This window comes from Oncorhynchus kisutch, linkage group LG9, assembly GCF_002021735.2.
Source record: "Oncorhynchus kisutch isolate 150728-3 linkage group LG9, Okis_V2, whole genome shotgun sequence".
NCBI lineage: Eukaryota > Metazoa > Chordata > Actinopteri > Salmoniformes > Salmonidae > Oncorhynchus > Oncorhynchus kisutch.
This window is the reverse complement of record NC_034182.2, coordinates 22,797,626-22,817,981: the sequence shown is the minus strand read 5'-3', so window position 1 is coordinate 22,817,981 and position 20,356 is coordinate 22,797,626. Positions and strand designations below refer to the sequence as shown.

The following is a 20,356-nucleotide window of genomic DNA, read 5'->3' as shown; positions in this document are numbered from 1 at the left end:
GCAAATAAAAATTACAGTCCATGATTACTTTAAGACATGAAGATCAGTAAATTCTGAAAATCTCAAGAACTTTGAAAGTGTATTGAAGTGCAGTTGAAAAAAACATCAAGTGCTATGATGAAACTGGCTCTCCTGAGGACCGCCACAGGAAGGAAGACCCAGAGTTACCTCTGCTGCAGAGGATATGTTCATTAGAGTTACCAGCATCAGAAATTGCAGTTCAAATAAATGTTTCACAGAGTTCAAGTAACTGACACATCTCAACATCAACTGTTCAGAGGAGACTACATGATTCAGGCCTTTCTGGTTGAAACCACCATTCTGCAGCGATACGCCATCCCATCTGGTTTGCGCTTAGTGGGACTATCATTTGTTTTTCAACAGGACAATGACCCAAAACACCTCCAGGCTGTGTAAGGGCTATTTGTCCAAGAAGGAGAGTGATGGAATGCTGCATCAGATGACCTGGCGTCCACAATCACCCAACCTCAACCCAATTGAGATGGTTTGGGATGAGTTGGACTGCTGAGTGAAGGAAAAGCAGCCAACAAGTGCTCAGCATATGTGGGAACTCCTTCAAGACTGTTGGAAAAGCTCTCCAAGCTGTCATCAAGGCAAAGGGTGGCTACTTTGAAGAATCTAAAATCTAAAATAGATTTAGATTTGTTTAACACTTTTTTAATTACTACCTGATTCCATGTGTTATTTTATGGTTTTGATGTCTTCACTATTATTCTACAATATAAAATAAAGAAAAATCCTTTAATGAGTAGGTGTGTCCAAACTTTTGACTGGTACTGTATTTGTCACATGGCAGAGCTACCCCTTTGGAACAACTTACCCCACGTTCCCCTACTGTGAAATATATCGTTTTTTTTGTTTTAGTTGAATAGTAATTTAGTTGAATAGTAATACATTTGTATTATTTATTTGTATTGTAATATTGTAGATTAAATGTGATATGTTTTATTTATACATGTAGTAGGACCAATATGATTGGGACTATGATAAATCAAGTCTTTTTCCGAACTTGGTAATAAAGGATTTCTCACTTAATTTGAATTTTTGTTTTGTTTCCTGTCTGCCCGGAATATTGTGTGATTATTTTAAATTGTGATCCTTCCCAAGGAATATTAACGCTGCAATGTGTTCAGATGAATTTGCGGAGGATAAAATGATGTGTTATCATTTAAAACCACTAGAGGGTCACTTGTAGTTTTGAGTCAAATGAATCTGAGCAGCAAAGGAACGTACCGACTAACCTACAGTATTATGACGATGTTTTTCTCTCTGTCACAGGAAGAGGGCGCTGCCTCTACAGGTATGGGGTTTGATTGAGCTTGATTGATGAAAATGTCCGATTTAGATGTTGCAGATTCAAGATTACATCTACATCAATTTAAAATGAATATACACACAGAGTGTACAATACATTAAACACTTGTGCTTTCCAAGACTGTGTGAGTGGTCCCAGGAATCAAACACACTACCCTGGCGTTACAACTGAGCTACCAAGGACCACTATTATCTTTGTCAACCCTGGAGCAATAATGCTTACTTACGGCCCCTTCTCCACAATGCAGAGAGAAAGAAAATAGAGAAACAATAGAAAAATATAATATAACAAGTAATAATAAAAGTAATAATAGATACACAATGAGTAACGATAACGTGGCTATATGTACAATGGGTACCAGTACCGAGTCAATGTGCAGGGGTACGAGGTAATTGAGGTAGCTATGTACTACGAATAAAGTGAGAGATTAGTAAACAGTAGCAGCAGCATATGTGATGAGTCAAAAATGTTGCGCAAAAAGATTCCATGTGGGGCCTCCCAAGTGGCGCAGCGGTCTAAGGCAGTGCATCGCAGTGCTAGCTGCGTCACTACAGATCCTGGTTTGAACCCAGGCTGGATCGCAGCCAACCAGAAGCCCCATGAGGAAGCGGACAATTGGCCCAGCGTTGTCCTAGTGACTCCTGTGGCGGGCCAGGCACAATGCACACTGACTTAGTCACCAGGTGTACAGTGTTTCCTCCGACACATTGGTGTGGCTGGCTTCCAGGTTAAGCGAGCAGTGTGTCAAGAAGCAGTGTGGCTTGGCTGGGTCGTGTTTCGGAGGATGCATGGCTCTTGACCTTCGCCTCTCCCGAGTCCGTACAGGAGTTACACTCGACCAATCAGTAGTGGGTGAACAGGGAGTACAGGAGGGCATTAAGCACGTACCCCTGAAGGAGCGCCCGTGTTGAGGGTCAGAGTGGCGGATGTGTTGTTGCCTACCCTCACCACCTGGGGGCGTAATGTCATGAAGTCCACGATCCAGTCGCAGAGGGAGGTGTTCTGTCCCAGGGACCTTAGCTTAGTGATGAGCTTGGAGGGCACTATGGTGTTAAACACTGAGCTGTAGTCAATGAACAGCATTCTCACGTAGGGGTTCCTTTTTTCCAAGTGGGAAAGGGCAGTGTGGAATGCAATAGAGATTGCGTAATATGTGGATCTGTTGGGGCAGTGTGCGAATTGCAAAACGGAGTCCTGGAATATATTGCAGTCTGTGCTCGTGAAACAGTCCTGTAGATTAGCATCCGCTTCATCGGCCCACTTCCATATTGAGCACGTCACTGGTACTTCCTGTTTGAGTTTTTTGCTTGTCAGCAGGAATCAAAAGGATAGAGTTCTAGTCAGATTTGCTAAATGGTGGGCGAGGGAGAGCATTGTATGCATCTCTGTGTGTTGAGTAAAGGTGAGCTAGAGATTTCTCGGCTCTATTTGCACCGGTGACATGCTGGTAGAAATTAGGTACGATTAGGTACGACAGATTTCAGTTTTCCAGAATGAAAATCACCTGCCACTTGGAGCGCCACCTCTGGATGAGAATTTTCTTGTATGCTTATGGCCCTATACAGCTCATTGAGTGCTGTCTTAGTGCCAGCATCAGTTTGAGGTGGTAAATAGACAGCTAAGAAAAATATAAATGTAAAGTCTTGGTAAATACTATGGTCTACAGCTTGTCATGAGGTATTCTAACTCGGGCAAGCAGAACCTTGAGACTTCCTTAAAGGAAACCTCTACCCAAAAACTATATTTTGGTATTTGTTTCATTAGTCCATTGTTGATATAGTCTCCAAAATGTTTGCTTGTCAGCAATCAAGTTTTCAAGATATGTAACTTTCAAAATACAAAATTATTTATTTATTTTGAAAGGCACATGTCTTTAAAACTTGATTGCAGAAAAACAAAAAGTTTGGGACTATGTCAACAATGGACAAATTAAACAAATACCAAAAGGTAGTTTTGGGGTGGAATTTTCTTTTAATATTAGAGATTGTGTGCCAGCTGTTGTTAACAAAGAGACCACCACCCCCTTGAAAAACCAGCTGGATGTTTATTATCCTTGTCCTTGTTAAGCTTTACGAGAAATATAGGATATTTCCGGTCATAGATACCGATTGAGGAAACATTATGTACAAAGAAAGATAAAGACAGACTGCCTTTGAAAAGCAACAAATCCCTTTGAAAACGGACACTGTGGCATTGATAACAGTCATAGACAATTGTTATAGTTTCAAAATTGACTACAAAGTGTAAATAGGATCATTTTGGTCATAAAGTCAGTCTCGTCTAAAATGGAGTTTGGAACATCCGTGCGTCACACCGGGTAGTTGAAGGTTCCGTTTTATTTGATGATGTCCATTTGTCCACAAAGATGGGGTGAACAGCTGTGGTGTTTGCTCTCTATTCAGTAGCATAGAAAGTGATTCAGAACCTGCCCAGCAGTTCCGTCGGTTTTTATAAGACAGCACTTCACAATTGAAAAAAAAAACAGAACTGCTAATTGCCGTGTTCAGTGGCTCTTTAAGATCAGCTTCAGTGTCTCATTGGATAAAAACATCATTATCCAAACGTGGAATTGGTCAGTAAACGCACCTCCAAGACTGCAATCTCATTTTTCTAATGAGCAACAGAAAAACACACCTGCCAATTGGCATGTTCAGTGGCTCTTTAAGATCAGTGAAAAATAATGATAAACATTTGCAGAATTCCCACAAATTTGAAAGTGGTTACATTTCTCCAGTCTCATCCCTCAGCTTTTCCGGGCAGGTAGATCACTTTGTTATTGTTTCTACCGCTGATAGCCGCTTTAGGGTTGCCCTATTGCCTGGGGCAAGTGAACTGAGCAATAGTGCAAGTTGAGCCTGCTCTGCAGGTTGCCCCATCGGGGCCGGTGATTTTTTTTATGAAAACAACCCATCTGCAAAGAATTGAAGTAATCTAACACTGATCTCTCTGGTTCCTACCATTGTTTAAGTGAACGTTTCAAGTTTGTGGAAAGGGTTCTACAAAGGGTTCTCCTATGGGGATGGCCGAAGAACTCTTTTACGTTTTAGATAGCAGCTTTTTTTCTAAGAGTGTATTTGTAGGTGAAAGGCGGGCAAGATGTGGCACTTCTGCATATAAAAAGCTCATTTCCATTTTTGGGCAAGTGATCACAATCTTCGGGCAACCAAACAATACTCCTTACTTCAAGTGCCTTTCAGACTTTAATGTCAACATAAAAATGTAATCAGCAAACATACTTTGGGAACTTCCTGAGCTGGGGTGTGGACATGAAGCTAGGGTTAGGGTTTAGAGTTAGGGTTGAGGCTATAGGGTTAGGGTTAGGGTTGAACTGGCATGTGGACATGAAGCTAGGGTAAGGGCAATGGCTAGGGTTAGGGTTGAGTCGGCTTGTGGATAATAAGCAAAGTTAGGGTTAGGATTAGGGACTTAGTAATAGACGGGTTAGCTGACATTATGATAACGATGAGCGCAATTCAATGGGGCAGAAGTCCCATGTGCGTTATTGTGATTCTGAATTGCCAAATAGCTAGCAGCTATGGCAAAAAGCTGCCTGGGGAATCGTAGGTGGACCATTTCAGCTAGTTAAAAAAAAAATATTGTTCTTGATACCATGTCTTGTGTTGAGGTGTTTTGACTGATGTCAACCCTGTCTGTTTTGTCCCATAGTTGTGCACGTGTCTACAACCAACCCATCTATAAACCTCAGAATACATTTTATAGAGAATCAGAACACAGAATGGCAGTACATTTAAAAAAGAATTAAAGCTTGGTGGACAGGCATACCCACGCATAGCTCTCCGGTATAGGCTAATACGTATGCTATGTGGAAGTCAGACAGACACACATACATAGGAATTAAATGGTTGTAGGACTACATGGAATGATCCGAAAGACACAAACAAACACAAACGGTCCCCTAGTCAACAAGCGTACAGTCAACAGAATCTCAGACTGATTACCATTGTCAATGACACGTTGGAGGCAAAACGTTTTGCTTTTACGAGAAACCATGGCCTTGGGAGAGGTCCAATGGCAGCTGGGCGGGCACCTGTCTGATGAAAGACGAAACTGACAGTCGGAGGAAGAGACGGGTGGATAGAATGACAGATATGCTTTTGTAACAGTTATCATATTACAGTAAAATAAAGTATTCTGGGGCGAAAGACGAGTGCAACGTGAGGATGGTGAGATGAAATAGTGTTTTGGTGAGTCGGGGACAGGTCTTGGTGAATAGAGTGCACGACTGACTGAAACAACAGTAAAAATAAATATTTAAAAAAAAGTGATTTTATGAAAAGCCAGAAAGCTACACATTAATTTGGCACTCTTTAAATGATCTTCATTAAATTATTCAGAATTGATAAGATATAAGTCCCCATATTTTCTAAAGTATGAGGTCTAAAGTACCGCTGTTTTTTTCTGTCATTTGTCAAGGTTAACTACTCTATGAGCCACGATGACAGAGCCTACTGTACCCACTCCAAACAGCTAGACAGGATTGATATACATCAGGCTGCCATTCTGTTTGAACGAAACAACGGAGAGACGACACGCTCCTCTTCTGTGACACTAACCATGTTTCTATCCACGGTTTTCATGCGAGTAAAGTCAGTACAGCTGTAATGGAAACAGGTGGTTACGGTACAATTTGATAAATGCTGACAGATCATTTGCTCGTTCGACATGGTGCGATCGTTTTGTATCCGTCAAATTAATGAGGCGAGAAATGGTGGTGGAAACGCCTTTATGCACAAATATTGATAAAATATTATCATCATATCGAAGTAAAGTTGGAGTCACACGATGATATGGTGTGTGGACCTGACATTATGACTCGGGAAACAATGCAGTTTACTAGGCTGCAGATTAAATAGAGTTGAAGTCGGAAGTTTACGTACACCTTAGCCAAACACATTTAAACTAAATGTTTCACAATTCTTGACATTTAATCCAAGTAAAAATTCCCTGTTTTAGGTCAGTTTAGGATCACCACTGTATTTTAAGAATGTTAAATGTCAGAATAATAGTAGAGAGTGATTTATTTCAACTTTTATTTATTCCTTTCATCACATTCCCTGTGGGTCAGAAGTTTACATACTCAGTTAGTATTTGGTAGCATTGCCTTTAAATTGTTTAACTTGGGTCAAACGTTTCAGGTAACCTTCCACAAGCTTCTCACATAAATTGGGTGAATTTTGGCCCATTCCTCCAGACAGAGCTGGTGTAACCAGCTGTTGTTAACAAAGAGACCACCACCCCCTTGAGTTTACCTGACAATGCCGTTCTGTCCTGCCTATGCATTGAAAAACCAGCTGGATGTTTATTATCCTTGTCCTTATTAAACAAACCTAGTCAGGTTTGTAGGCCTCCTTGCTAGCACACACTTTTTCAGTTCTGCCCACACATTTTCTATAGTTTGGGGTTAGGGCTCTGTGATGGCCACTCCTATACCTTGACTTTGTTGTCCTTAAGCCATTTTGCCACAACTTTGGAAGTATGCTTGGGGTCATTGTCCATTTGGAAGACCCATTTGCGACCAAGCTTTAACTTCCTGACTGATGTTTTGAGATGTTCCTTCAATATATCCACATCATTTTCATTCCACATGATGCCATCTATTTTATGAAGTGCACTAGTTCCTCCTGCAGCAAAGCACCCCCACAACATGATGCTGCCATCCCCGTGCTTCACAGTTGGGATGGTGTTCTTCGTCTTGCAAGCATCCCCCTTTTTCCTCCAAGCATAAAGATAGTCATTATGGCTAAACAGTTCTATTTTTGTTTAATCAGACCTGAGGACATTTCTCCAAAAAGTACGATCTTTGTCCCCATGTGCACTTGCAAACCCTAGTCTGACTTTTTAATACTTTCTATAGAACAAACTTCACATCAGGATAGGCAACCGAAAATGAATCATTAATGTATGTATGTTATATTAAACATAGAGTCGGGAGTAAGATGTAGGCAAGCAAATAAACATTTCAGAACATCAACTAGTCGAATAAGACATGGGAGAGATGATGCATTTTGGCAAAGAGATTCATTAATAGACTAATACACTTTAAACAAATAGCCAAACCCGAAAACTGCAGACATTACTAGTGCCTCCTCCGCGATCAAACCGACATAAAAAATGTAATGAAGCACAGCGTTTTTTTTACCTAGGCAAGTCAGTTAAGAACAAATTCTTATTTTCAATGATGGCCTAGGAACAGTGGGTTAAGTGCCTGTTCAGGGGCAGAAGGACAGATTTGTACCATGTCAGCTTGGGGATTTGAACTTGCAACCTTTAAGTTACTAGTCCAAAGCTCTAACCACTAGGCTACCCTGCCACCCCAGCCTAATGTGATCAGAAATCTGAACTAGCAAGCAGGTCGCAGCAATGAAGAATTGAGTGTGTGTGCGTTCACGCAAAGGGGGAGGGGATTCTGGCAGGGGGGGATCTTTTCGGCACAACACCGGTCAAAAAGGACCGGTCATTAGAAATTAATGGGTGAGACTACAATTTGTGTATAAAATTGAGTTCAGGCACATGCCTATTCATCAGATGGAAACACTTCCTCTCCCAGACCCCCACATGTATGTATGTTTGAGCGCACACACACACACACACACACACACCTCACTCCCCTTCTTGGCTTCCATGGAATCCCCCAAGGAAACCTTTCCCCAATAGAATCTTTCCTCCACGAGAACCACACCTGTTGGCATTCTCACAAACAATCGCAAAATTTTTTCAATAATAGAATAACTTTTCTTGCAGCTCTGGTATATAACGTTTTTTTGAGGCCTTGCTCACAGTTCATTCTGTGCCAGCAAATGACCAAGCGATATACTTCTATGTGAGGCTCTTGATCATCTTTGATCATGACACTGGTGAAGAGGAGAGAGTCCTTGTTACACTTTGACACAAGGTAGTCTGTGATAAATAGCACAATATGTTTCATCTGAGTATTTGTTATTGTCTAAATAATCCATACATTATGCTTTTTTAAACTCAAAAACGAGTTGTATGAGCTCAGGTCAATGAGGCCCACAGGCCATAAATAGCAAATAGAAGTTCAAAACTTGTAATGTTCACAAGAACTTTAGTTGATAAAATGATCTAACACAACATTAGGTGATAACATATGGATTATTATGGATTTATAATCAGCTATAATGGGGCGGCCATTTTGGACTGGGAACACGAAATTAATTAACAAGAAACTACACAACAGGGGGATTAAAGGCACAATCAATTTTTGGACTCATAAATGGAATATATTTACCAATTGATTAATGAAGAATATAACTTATAAATGCCTCATGAGCTTAGTTCAACTGTTGTGCCCCATCAGAACCCAAAATATAAGCTTATTTTACTCCAATGTTTCTAGACAAAGAAAATCTAAACAAACACCATGTAGCTTCAAAACATGGTTCAAACTATAATTTCTATATCATGGATGGTCAGACCTTGCATCCATAGCTCTGTTTATGAATTTGAGAGTGGTTACATTTCTCCAGCCCCGTCCCTCTGCTTTTTACGGAACCAGGGACGGGAGTGGGCTTTGTTATTGTTTCTACTGCTGATTGCCCTTTATATTCTTCAGAATGCCTTGGGCAACCTGTTTTTAACAGTGCTCTTAAGTCTCCTGTTTTTCTGTCCATCAGAATTTTCACTAGTTTAACCACTTATTGGCTGAAATTACTCACAATCGCAAACACCAATTTAGGACTGTCTTGGAAAGCTCCTCAATATTACTTATTTTGGATAAGAGTGACACTGTACCCACTGAAAGCAGATAGACAGGTTTGAACGACCTCATGCTGTCATTCTGTTTGCTGACATCTGAAAGGAAAACACACTCCTCCTTAGTCACACAGATGTGGGGAAATGGTCTGTTTTCTCAAAAGAGATGGACAATACATATTATTTGACTTGACATACTGTGTACAAGCTAAAGTTGTGTGTTGTCAGAGAGTGTGTGTGTGTGTGTTAGTGCGTGCGGAGTTGGTTTTACCCTTGCAATTAAGGTCACGAGACTTGAGGTGTGCTGGATTCTCCCGCCTGTTTAGCGCAGCCAGAGCCTTCCTCCTCTCCTGCTGCCGGAGTCTCCCGCCTGTTCAGCGCTGCCAGAGCCTTCCTCCACAGCGCTGCTGGATTCTCCCGCCTGTTTAGTGCAGCCAGAGCCTTCCTCCTCTCCTGCGCTGCCGGAGTCTCCCGCCTGTTCAGCGCAGCCAGAGCTGTCAGTCTGCATGGAGCAGCCAGAGCTGTCAGTCTGCATGAAGCAGCCCGAGCTGCCAGTCTGCACGGAGCTGCCAGTCTGCACGGAGCTGCCAGTCTGCAAGGAGCTGCCAGTCTGCAAGGAGCTGCCAGTCTGCACGGAGCCGCCAGAGCTGCCAGTCTGTAAGAAGCCGCCAGAGCTGTCAGCCTACATGGAGCAGCCAGAGCCGCCAGTCAGCATGGAGCAGCCAGAGCCGCCAGTCAGCATGGAGCAGCCAGATCTTTCAGTCTGCCAGGATCCGCCAGTCAGCCAGACTCTTCCAGATCCGCCAGTCAGCCAGACTCTTCCAGATCCGCCAGACTCTTCCAGATCTGCCAGTCAGCCAGACTCTTCCAGATCTGCCAGACTCTACCAGATCTGCCAGTCAACCAGACTCTTCCAGATCCGCCAGTCAGCCGGGATCTGCCAGAACTGACAGTCGGCCAGGATCTGCCAGTCAGCCAGGATCTGCTGAAACCACCAGCCAGCCAGGATCTGGTAGATCTACCTACCTGCCTGAGCTTCCTCTCACTCCTGAGCTTCCTCTCACTCCTGAGCTTCCTCTCACTCCTGAGCTTCCTCTCACTCCTGAGCTTCCTCTCACTCCTGAGCTTCCTCTCACTCCCGAGCTGTCCTTCAGTCCCGATCTGCTCCTCAGTCCAGTGGGGTTCTGGGTGAGGACTACTAGGCCATGGTCGGCGGCGAGGGTGGACTATCCAGGGACGAGAGGAGACTAAGACATTGACTGAGTGGGTTCCACGTCCCGCGCTGGAGCCACCATGGACAGACGCCCACCCGAACCCTCCCTATTGTTTTGAGGTGCGTTCGGGAGTCCGCACCTTAGGGGGGGGTTCTGTCACGCCCTGGTCTAAGTATTTTGTGTTTTTCTTCATGTATTGGGTCAGGCCAGGGTGTGGCATGGGGTTTTTGTATTGTGGTGTGTTTTGTCTTGGGGTTTTGGTGTGTATGTATTGGGATTGTAGCTAGTGGGGTTATCTAGCAAAGTCTATGGCTGTCTGGAGTGGTTCTCAATCAGAGGCAGGTGTTTATCGTTGTCTCTGCTTGGGAACCATATTTAGGCAGCCATATTCTTTGAGTTTGTCATGGGTGATTGTCCTTAGTGTCCTCTATGTTAGTTTGCACCAGTATAGGCTGTTTCGGTTTTCGTTACGTTCTTTGTTTTGTTTTGTAGTGTTTGTTTTATTCGTGTTGTACGTTATTTCATTAAACATGGATCGCAATCTACACGCTGCAGTTTGGTCCGACTCTCCTTTACAACTAGAAAACCATAACACCACCATATTGATTGTACAAACCCAACCCTTTCAGGTCGGTATTTTAACTCGGCTCGGGGTTCTTATTGCATGGACTGCTTTTGTGCAGTGGTTCCCTCCCTATTTGACCTTACCTTCCCATGTAGATCTCCTTACCTCATAGACATTACAGTACAGCTCTGTCATTCCATCACGCTATGTCAGTCATACTATCACACACAGTCATACCATCACGTCTAATATACAGTTGAAGTCGGAAGTTTACGTACACCTTAGCCAAACACATCTGAACTCAGTTTTTCACAATTCCTGACATTTAATCCTGGTAAAAATTTGCAATCTTTGGTCAGTTAGGATCACCACTTAATTTTAAGAATGTGAAATGTCAGAATGATAGTATAATTATTTCAGCTTTTATTTCTTTCATCACATTCCCTGTGGGTCAGAAGTTTACATACACTCAATTAGCATTTGGTAGCATTGCCTTTAAATTGTTTAACTTGGGTCAAACGTTTCGGGTAGCCTTCCACAAGCTTCCCACAATAAATTGTGTGAATTTAGGCCCATTCCTCCCGACAGAGCTGGTGTAACTGAGTCAGGTTTGTAGGCCTCCTTGCTAGCACACACTTTCAGTTCTGCCCACAAATTTTCTATAGGATTGAGATTAGTGCTTTGTGATGGACACTCCAATACCTTGACTTTGTTGTCCTTAAGCCATTTTGCCACAACTTTGGAAGTATGCTTGGGGTCATTGTCCATTTGGAAGACCTATTTGCAACCAAGCTGACTGTCTTGAGATGTTGCTTCAATATATCCACATAATTTTCCCGCCTCATGATGCCATCTATTTTCTGAAGTGCACCAGTCCCTTCTGCAGCAAAGCACCCCCACAACATGATGCTGCCACCCCTGTGCTTCACGGTTGGGATGGTGTTATTCGGCTTGCAAGCCTCCCCCTTTTTCCTCCAAACATAATCTGATTAACACCAGACCTGAGCCCTAGGACCATGCCTCAGGACTACCTGGCATGATGACTCCTTGCTGTCCCCGGTCCACCTGGCCGTGCTGCTGCTCCAGTTTCAACTGTTCTGCCTGCGGCTATGGAACCCTGACCTGTTCACCGGACGTGCTACCTTGTCCCAGACCTGCTGTTTTCAACTCTCTAGAGACAGCAGGAGCGGTAGAGATACTCTTAATGATCGGCTATGAAAAGCCAATTGACATTTACTCCTGAGGTGCTGACTTGATGCACCCTCGACAACTACTGTGATTATTATTATTTGACCATGCTGGTCATTTATGAACATTTGAACATCTTGGCCATGTTCAAATGTTATAATCTCCACCCGGCACAGCCAGAAGAGGACTGGCCACCCCTCATAGCCTGGTTCCTCTCTAGGTTTCTTCCTAGGTTTTGGCCTTTCTAGGAAGTTTTTCCTAGCCACCGTGCTTCTACACCTGCATTGCTTGCTGTTTGGGGTTTTAGTCTGGGTTTCTGTACAGCATTTTGAGATATCAGCTAATGTAAGAAGGGCTATATAAATACATTTGATTTGATTAGATAATGAAGGTCATTATGGCTAAACAGTTCTATTTTTGTTTCATCTGACCAGAGGACATTTCTCCAAAAAGTACGATCTTTGTCTCCATGTTCAGTTGCAAACCGTAGTCTGGATTTTTTATGGCGGTTTCAGAGCAGTGGCTTCTTCCTTGCTGAGTGGCCTTTCAGGTTATGTTGATATAGGACTTGTTTTACTGTGGAGATACTTTTGTACCTGTTTCCTCCAGCATCTTCAGAAGGTCCTTTGCTGTTGTTCTGGGATTGATTTGCACTTTTCGAACCAAAGTACGATCATCTCGGTGGCGACGGCTGCGTGGGTCCATGGTGTTTATACTTGCGTACTATTGTTTGTACAGATGAACGTGGTACCAGGCATTTGGAAATTGCTCCCAAGGATGAACCAGACTTGTGGAAGTCCCATGATGTCAAGCAAAGAGGCACTGAGTTTGAAGGTAGGCCTTGAAATACATCCACCGGTACACCTCCAATTGACTCGAATGATGTCAATTAGCCTATCAGAAGCTTCTAAAGCCATGACATCATTTTCTGGAATTTTCCAAGCTGTTAAAAGGCACAGTCAACTTAGTGTATGTAAACTTCTGACCCACTGGATTTGTGATACAGTGAATTATAAGTGAAATAATCAGTCTGTAAACAATTGTTGGAAAATTGGCTTGTGTCATTCACAAAGTAGATGTCCTAACCGACTTGCGAAATCTACAGTTTGTTAATTAACAGGACATTTGTGGAGTGGTTGAAAAACTAGTTTTAATGACTCCAACCTAACTGTATGTAACTTCAACTGTACTTGGTTAGAGCATGCCATGGTATGGAAGTGGAAATGGGCATGTGATGGTGTTGGTGTTTGCCTGCATATACACTGAGTGTACAACACATTAGGATCACCTTCTTAATATTGAGTTGCACCCCATTTTGCCCTCAGACTCTACAAGGTGCCAAAAGTATTCCACATGTTGACTCCAATGCTTCCCACAGTTGTGTCAAATTGGCTGGATGTCCTTTAGGTGGCAGACCATTATTGATACACACGGGAAACTGTTGAGAGTGAATAACCCAGCCTTGCAGTTCTTGACACACTCAAACCGGTGTGCCTGGCACCTGCTACCATACCCCGCTTAAAGGCACTTAAATATATAGTCTTGCCCATTCACCCTCTGAATAGCACACATAAACAATCAATGTCTAAATTGTCTCAAGGCTTAAAAATCCTTCTTTACCCTGTCTCCTCTCCTTCATCTACACTGATTGAAGTGGATTTAACAAGCGACACCAATAAGGAATCATAGCTTTGACCTGGATTGACCTGGTCAGTCTATCTCATGGAAAGAGCAGGTGTTCATAATGTTTTGTACACTCAGTGTTTGTGCGTGGTCTCTGTTAAGTGTGTGTACACTATGATAATGTGTATGTACGTATCAATGATTTTGTGCGCCTGTACACATAACACAATTTATGGTTCAATAGCAGATTAAAAGTCAACATTTTTATGTGCACATTAGTTTGTTTGTAAGCGTGTATATACTTTATCACATGTGAGTGTACGCGACTACTGTTCAGTATGTGGATGTCACAATAGCAGATTAACAGTCAGCACAGTACCATATTGCCATGCCAGCTGAAATAGAAGTGGAATAGTACAGTATGGGCATGGAAAGATTTCTGAACGCTACTTACAGTGAATTACTGACACTTGCTGTGATTGCCTCTGTTGTCTGTAACAGTGTCCTTTCGTTCTTAACAGCGTTGAAATAACTTCACTTTCTTTATATTACAACACTGGCACAACTACTCACTTTCACTCACATCAGATTGTCAAGTGAGTGAATCACCTGCGTATAGGAAATGACAAATGAGAGACACAGTGCATATCTTAGGTAGGTATGTACGTTACTGATGTGACATTCCAGTTCACTTCAGATAAGATGTTGATATGATCGTATGATACGTTTTGGAGAATGAAGTGATATTGAGCAATGAGTCATGTTTGATGATGTAATAATATAAGAAACCATATATTTAAAAAAAAGTTGAATTCAAGTTCTTTAAAGTTATAGTATGCCTTCTCTGTCTGTCTGGTCTGTGGAATCTAATGTCTCTGTCTATTGGTAGCAACAAGGACACCTTGAACCATTCAATTTACCATGTCTATTCTTCTACTCTAATGACAGTTAATTACAGCAACTATAGCTTAGTTAGGGGGTTGTTAGGAGGATCTACCAAATAACACAACAGTGAAGTTTAGACAATGCAGCTAGGAGATCGGCTGGGCATTTTTCAGTGGATGCACCAGTTAGTGTGTGTGTTAGTGTGTGTGCGTGTGTCTCACATGACATTTGTCTTGTCAAACACAAAGTGACGCCAGAATGGTTGGGAAATATGACCCACGGCAGAGTCAACAACTAATACGAAATACAGTGCATTTGGAAAGTATTCAGACCATTGACTTTTTCCCACATTTTCTTATATTACGGTCTTATTCTGAAATGGGATTAAGTTGTTTTCCCCCCCCTCATCAATCTACACGTAATACCCCATGATGACAAAGCAAAAACAGGCTTTTTTTTGTTGAAAATGTCTAAGAAATATTGATAAAAAATATATGACGTTTACAAGTATTCAGACCCTTTACTCAGTACTTTTTTGAAGCACGTTTGGCAGCGAGTACAGCATTAAGTCTTCTTGGGTATGATGCCACAAGCTTGGCACACATGTATTTGAGGAGTTTCTCACTTTCTTCTTTGCAGATCCTCTCAAGCTCTGTCAGGTTGAATGGGGAGCGTTGCTGCACAGCTATTTTCATGTTTCACTAGAGATGTTCAATCCGGGCTCTGGCTGGGCAACTCAAGGATATTCACTTGTCCTGAAGCCACTCCTGCGTTATCTTGGCTGTTTGCTTCAAATCAAATCAAAGTTTATTTGTCACGTGTGCCGAATACAACTGGTGTAGACCTTAGAGTGAAATGCTTACTTATAGGCTCTAACCAATAGTGCAAAACAGGTATTTGGTGAACAATAGGTAAGTAAAGGAATAAACAACAGTAAAAAGACAGGCTATATACAGTAGCTAGGCTATAAAAGTAGTGAGGCTACATACAGACACCGGTTAGTCAGGCTGATTGAGCTAGTATGTACATGTAGATATGGTTAAAGTGACTATGCGTATATGATGAACAGAGAGTAGCAGTAGCGTAAAAGAGGGGTTGGCGGGTGGTGGGTGGCAGGACACAATGCAGATAGCCCGGTTAGCCAATGTGCGGGAGCACTGGTTGGTTGGCCCAATTGAGGTAGTATGTACATCAATGTATAGTTAAAGTGACTATGCATATATGATAAACAGAGAGTAGCAGCAGCATAAAAAGAGCGTTGAGGGGGTTGGGGGGGCTCACAATGCAAATAGTCCGGGTACCCCTTTGATTACCTGTTCAGGAGTCTTATGGCTTGGGGGTAAAAACTGTTGAGAAGCCTTTTTGTCCTAGACTTGGCACTCCGGTTCCGCTTGCTATAAGGTAGTAGAGAGAACAGTCTATGACTGGGGTGGCTGGGGTCTTTGACAATTTTTAGGGCCTTCCTCTGACACCACCTGGTGTAGAGGTCCTGGATGGCAGGCAGCTTAGCCCCAGTGATGTCCTGGGCCGTACGCACTACCCTATGTAGTGCCTTGCGGTCAGAGACTGAGCAATTGCCGTACCAGGCAGTGATGCAACCAGATGCTCTCGATGTTGCAGCTGTAGAACCTTTTGAGGATCTCAGGACCAATGCCAAATCTTTTTATTTTCCTGAGGGGAAATAGGCTTTTTCGTCATTGTCCTCTTGGAAGGTGAACCTTCGCCCCAGTCTGAGGTCCTGAGTGCTCTGGAGCAGGTTTTTGTCAAGGATCTCCCTGTACTTTTCTCCGTTCATCTTTGCCTCGATCCTGACTAGTCTCCCAGTCCCTGCCGCTGAAAAACATCCCCACAGTATGATGCTGCCACCACCATGCTTCACTGTAGGGATTGTGCCAGGTTTCTCTTTGGTATTCAGGCCAAAGAGTTCAATCTTGGTTTCATCAGACCAGAGAATCTTGTGCCTTTTACTGAGGAGTGAATCCGCCCTCTCCTTAGGGGATACAGCTGTCGGCAATTACAAACTCCTTTTGCAGCTGGATCAAAGCCAGTGTTCCTTTGTTAGAGAGAGACAGCTTCTTGTCCTGTGTTGGTTGTTGAAAGTATTTTATAGCCGCTACTTCTATCCAAATCTACTAATTATATGCATATTCTAGCTTCTAGGACTGAGTAGTAGGCAGTTTACTCTGGACACATTTTTATCCAAGCTCCTCAATACTGCCCCCCTGTCTCAAAGGAGTTAACCCTCAATTTGGCCAAGTGTGAGTTTGGGAAGGCTACTGTGACTTACTTAGGGAACAGGGTGGGACGAGGTCAAAGGCGCCCAGTAACTGGCAAAGTGGAAGCAATTGTTGCTTTTCCTGCTCCCACGACTCGCCGCCCAGCAGATTCCTGGGGATGGTAGGGTACTATCATACGTTCTGTAATAATTTTTCAATGGTAGTAGCTCCCCTACATCTCTTCTTAGTCCTAAAGAACCATTTAAGTGGTACCAGGGCTGTAACTATGCTTTTGAGTCCGCCAAAGCGCTACTTTGTAGTGCCCCAGTGCTTCCTGCCCCCAACTTTGACAAACGTTTTAAGTTGGAGGTAGACTCAGTGTTTTTGATTATTGAAATTGTTCACTTTAAGTTTGTATTATTCTGTTTAATTTGTTCCCAGGGGGGAAGGGGAAGGCACCTTGGGAGTGTTTAAGCAAGAGGCCTGCGGGCATACATATACCCGTAGTATGTACTCTGTTTATGCACACTAGGTAAGACCTGAGCAGACCAGCCCCTGTATTTTGGTTAGCTTGCCAGGTGGCGTTAAGAATAAGTAAGTAGTGGGTAGGTAGGTAAGGTAGGAGAGGGGGCTCTTTAACTTTTACTTTCTTTGCTTTGGTTCCATCTGGCCCCTTTTCCCCACATTTACCGTGTTAAGGAAATCAATTCCCTGTAAACGGTAATATTCTCTGCCTCTGTCATCCTTATCCGCACCTACAATCGCATACCTCTTTCACTCCACGGGAGTTGAGTGTAGCAGGGTGTTGCGTTCCCTCCTCCAAGAGGCGTACGTAACACAGGGCACAAGGTGAGACCCAGATGAAGACACAGGAGTCAGATGGTTGGAGTCTTGATTATTATGCCAATGTTTATTGATCCAAAAAGGGGTAGGCAAGAGAAAGGTCGTGGACAGGCAAAAGGTCAAAACCAGTTCAGAGTCCAGGAGGTACAGAGTGGCAGGCAGGCTCGAGGTCAAGGCAGGCAGAATGGTCAGGCAGGCGGGTACAGAGTCCAGAAACAGACAATGGTCAAAAACAGGTGGACTAGCAAAAAGAGATTATTGAAGGCAGGAGCACGGGAAAAACATACAAGACAAACTTGGACATACAAGACGAACTGGCACAGAGCGACAGGAAACACAGGGATAAATACACTGGGGAAAACAAGCGACACCTGGAGGGGGTGGAGACAGTCACAACAAAGACAGGTGAAACAAATCAGGGTGTGACAGTAGCCCCCCCAGAGGCATCCTACCTGGGCGCATACCTGGCTGACCGAGGTGTCGGCGGTGAAAACCGTCAATGAGGGCCGGGTCCAGGATGTCTTTAGCAGGGACCCAGCACGTCTCCTCCGGGCCATAACCCTCCCAGTCAACCAGGTACTGGAAACCCCTACCCTGTAGTCGAACCCTCAAGGGGCATCTCACCGTATATTCTGGCTGGTCATTGATGACCCAGGGGGAGGGATGGGCCTAGAAAAACAAGACAAAGGACTGTGAGACACGGGTTTAATCCTAGACACATGGAAGGTAGGGTGAATATGGAGGGTACTGGGTAACACAAGACGGACAGCAGTGGAACTAAGGACTCTAGAGATGGGAAAAGGACCAATGAAACAGGGGATCATTTTGCGGGACTCCACCCGAAGGGGCAGGTCCCGAGTGGAAAGCCATGCCCAAAACGGTAGCGGGGAGCTGGGGTCCGACGACGTTCAACTCATCGACGATACCTGGAGTTGGTCTTGAGAATTCCCCCCCGAGCTCTTCTCCAGGTACATCGACAGTCGGTGGACAAACATCTGAGCCGAGGGTACGCTGGCCTCTTGCTCTTGTGGAGAGTGGACGTTGATACCCCAAAGAGCACTCAAAAGGAGAGAGTCCCATGGCCGAACAGGGAAGGGTGTTCCGGGCATACGCCACCCAGACCAGTTGTCGTCTCCAGGTAGTGGGGTTGGTTGAGACCAGGCATCTCAGGGTGGTTTCAAGGTCCTAGTTGGCTCGCTCCAACTGGCCGTTGGATTGGAGATGAAATCCAGGGGACAGGCTGGTCGACGATCCAATGAGGGAGCAGGACACCTTCCAGAACTGTGACGAGAACTGAGGACCCCGGTCGGAGACCATGTCCACCGGGAGTCCATGGATCCGGAAGACGTGCTGCAACATAAGCTGGGCCATCTCCTTGGCAGAGGGTAATTTGGGGAGAGGGATGAAATGGGCGGCCTTGGAGAATCGAGAGAACAAGCTGTGCACTCGGTGGCGAAGGCAGAGACGTCAGGAACCATTGTGGGCCACCAGAAACGTTGTCGGATGAAGACTAGGGTACGACGGGAAACTGGATGACAGGTCAGCCTTGAGGAATGAGCCCATTCCAGGAACCGGGATCGGACTGAGTTAGGAACAAATAATCGGTTAGCCTGGCCCCCTTCAGGTTCAGGCTGGGAACATTGTGACTTGCGACCACATTTTTCAATACCCCAATCCACTGAAGCAGCAAGGCATGAGGTAGGGAGAATGGTTTCGGAGACCGAGGGTGTGGTAGAGGAACTGTATATGCGGAAGAGGGCCTCCGGCTTCACATTTTTTAACCCTGTGCTGTAGTAAATGGTGAAGTTGAATCTGGTGAACAAAAAAACCCACAGGGCCTGCCTGGAGTTAAGGCAGGTCGGTTCAGACCACAAAGCGCTCTTCTACTCCTTCCAGCCAATTCATCCACTCCTCCAGCCTCAACTTGACAGCCAGGAGTTCTCTGTTGCCAACGTCATAGTTACTCTCTGCCGGACTGAGACGATGAGACAGGAAGGCACAAAGATGGAGCTTCTGGTCCTGTGCAGATCGCTGAGACAGGATGGCCCCCACTCCAATAACAGAAGCATCAACCTCTACCACAAATTGACGGGATGGATACGGATGGACGAGGATGGGTGCTGTGGTGAACCGATGTTTCAGGTCCACGAAGGCTTTGTCAGCCGCTGGAGACCATGTGAACAGAACTTTGGGAGAGGTGAGTGCCGAGAGGGGGGCCGCCAGAGCCCCGCATGAAACGGCGGTAGAAATTAGCGACCCCCAGGATACGTTGCAACTGCACACTGGACGTAGGCTGAGGCCACTCCACCACCGCTTTCAATTTTTCCTGATCCATTTGGACATTTCCAGCAGCGATGACATATCCCAGAAAGGAGATTGTTGAGCGGTGAAACTCACATTTCTCGGCGTTCACACACAATTGGTTCTCCAGGAGATGCTGGAGGACTTGTCTGACATGAAGAACGTGTTCTTGGGCAGACCGGAATAAAAACAGGATGTCGAACACAAAATGGTATAGCATGTCCCGAAGCACATCGTTTACCAGAGCTTGAAAAATAGCAGGGGTGTTTGTGAGTCCAAACGACATGACCTGGTACTCATAATGTCCACTGGCTGTATTAAAGGCTGTCTTCCACTCATCTCCTTCGCGTATCTGGCCCAGGTGGTAGGCATTCCGAAGTTCCAGTTTGGAAAAAATGGTGGCTCCCTGGAGAGGTTCGAAGGCCGAGGAGATGAGTGGTAGGGGATAACG

At 44.3% G+C, this 20,356-nt stretch overlaps 1 long non-coding RNA gene across 1 annotated transcript in view; it reads right to left on the bottom strand.

Annotated features, from left to right (window-relative positions):
* Positions 1 to 20,085, bottom strand: part of LOC116375284 (uncharacterized) — a 28,658-nt gene extending 8,573 nt beyond the window's left edge. Inside the window, exon 1 of the long non-coding RNA XR_004211036.1 lies at positions 18,057 to 20,085. This is a non-coding gene — a long non-coding RNA (uncharacterized LOC116375284). The remainder of the gene's footprint in view (positions 1 to 18,056) is intronic.
* Between the last annotated feature and the right edge of the window lie 271 nt (positions 20,086 to 20,356).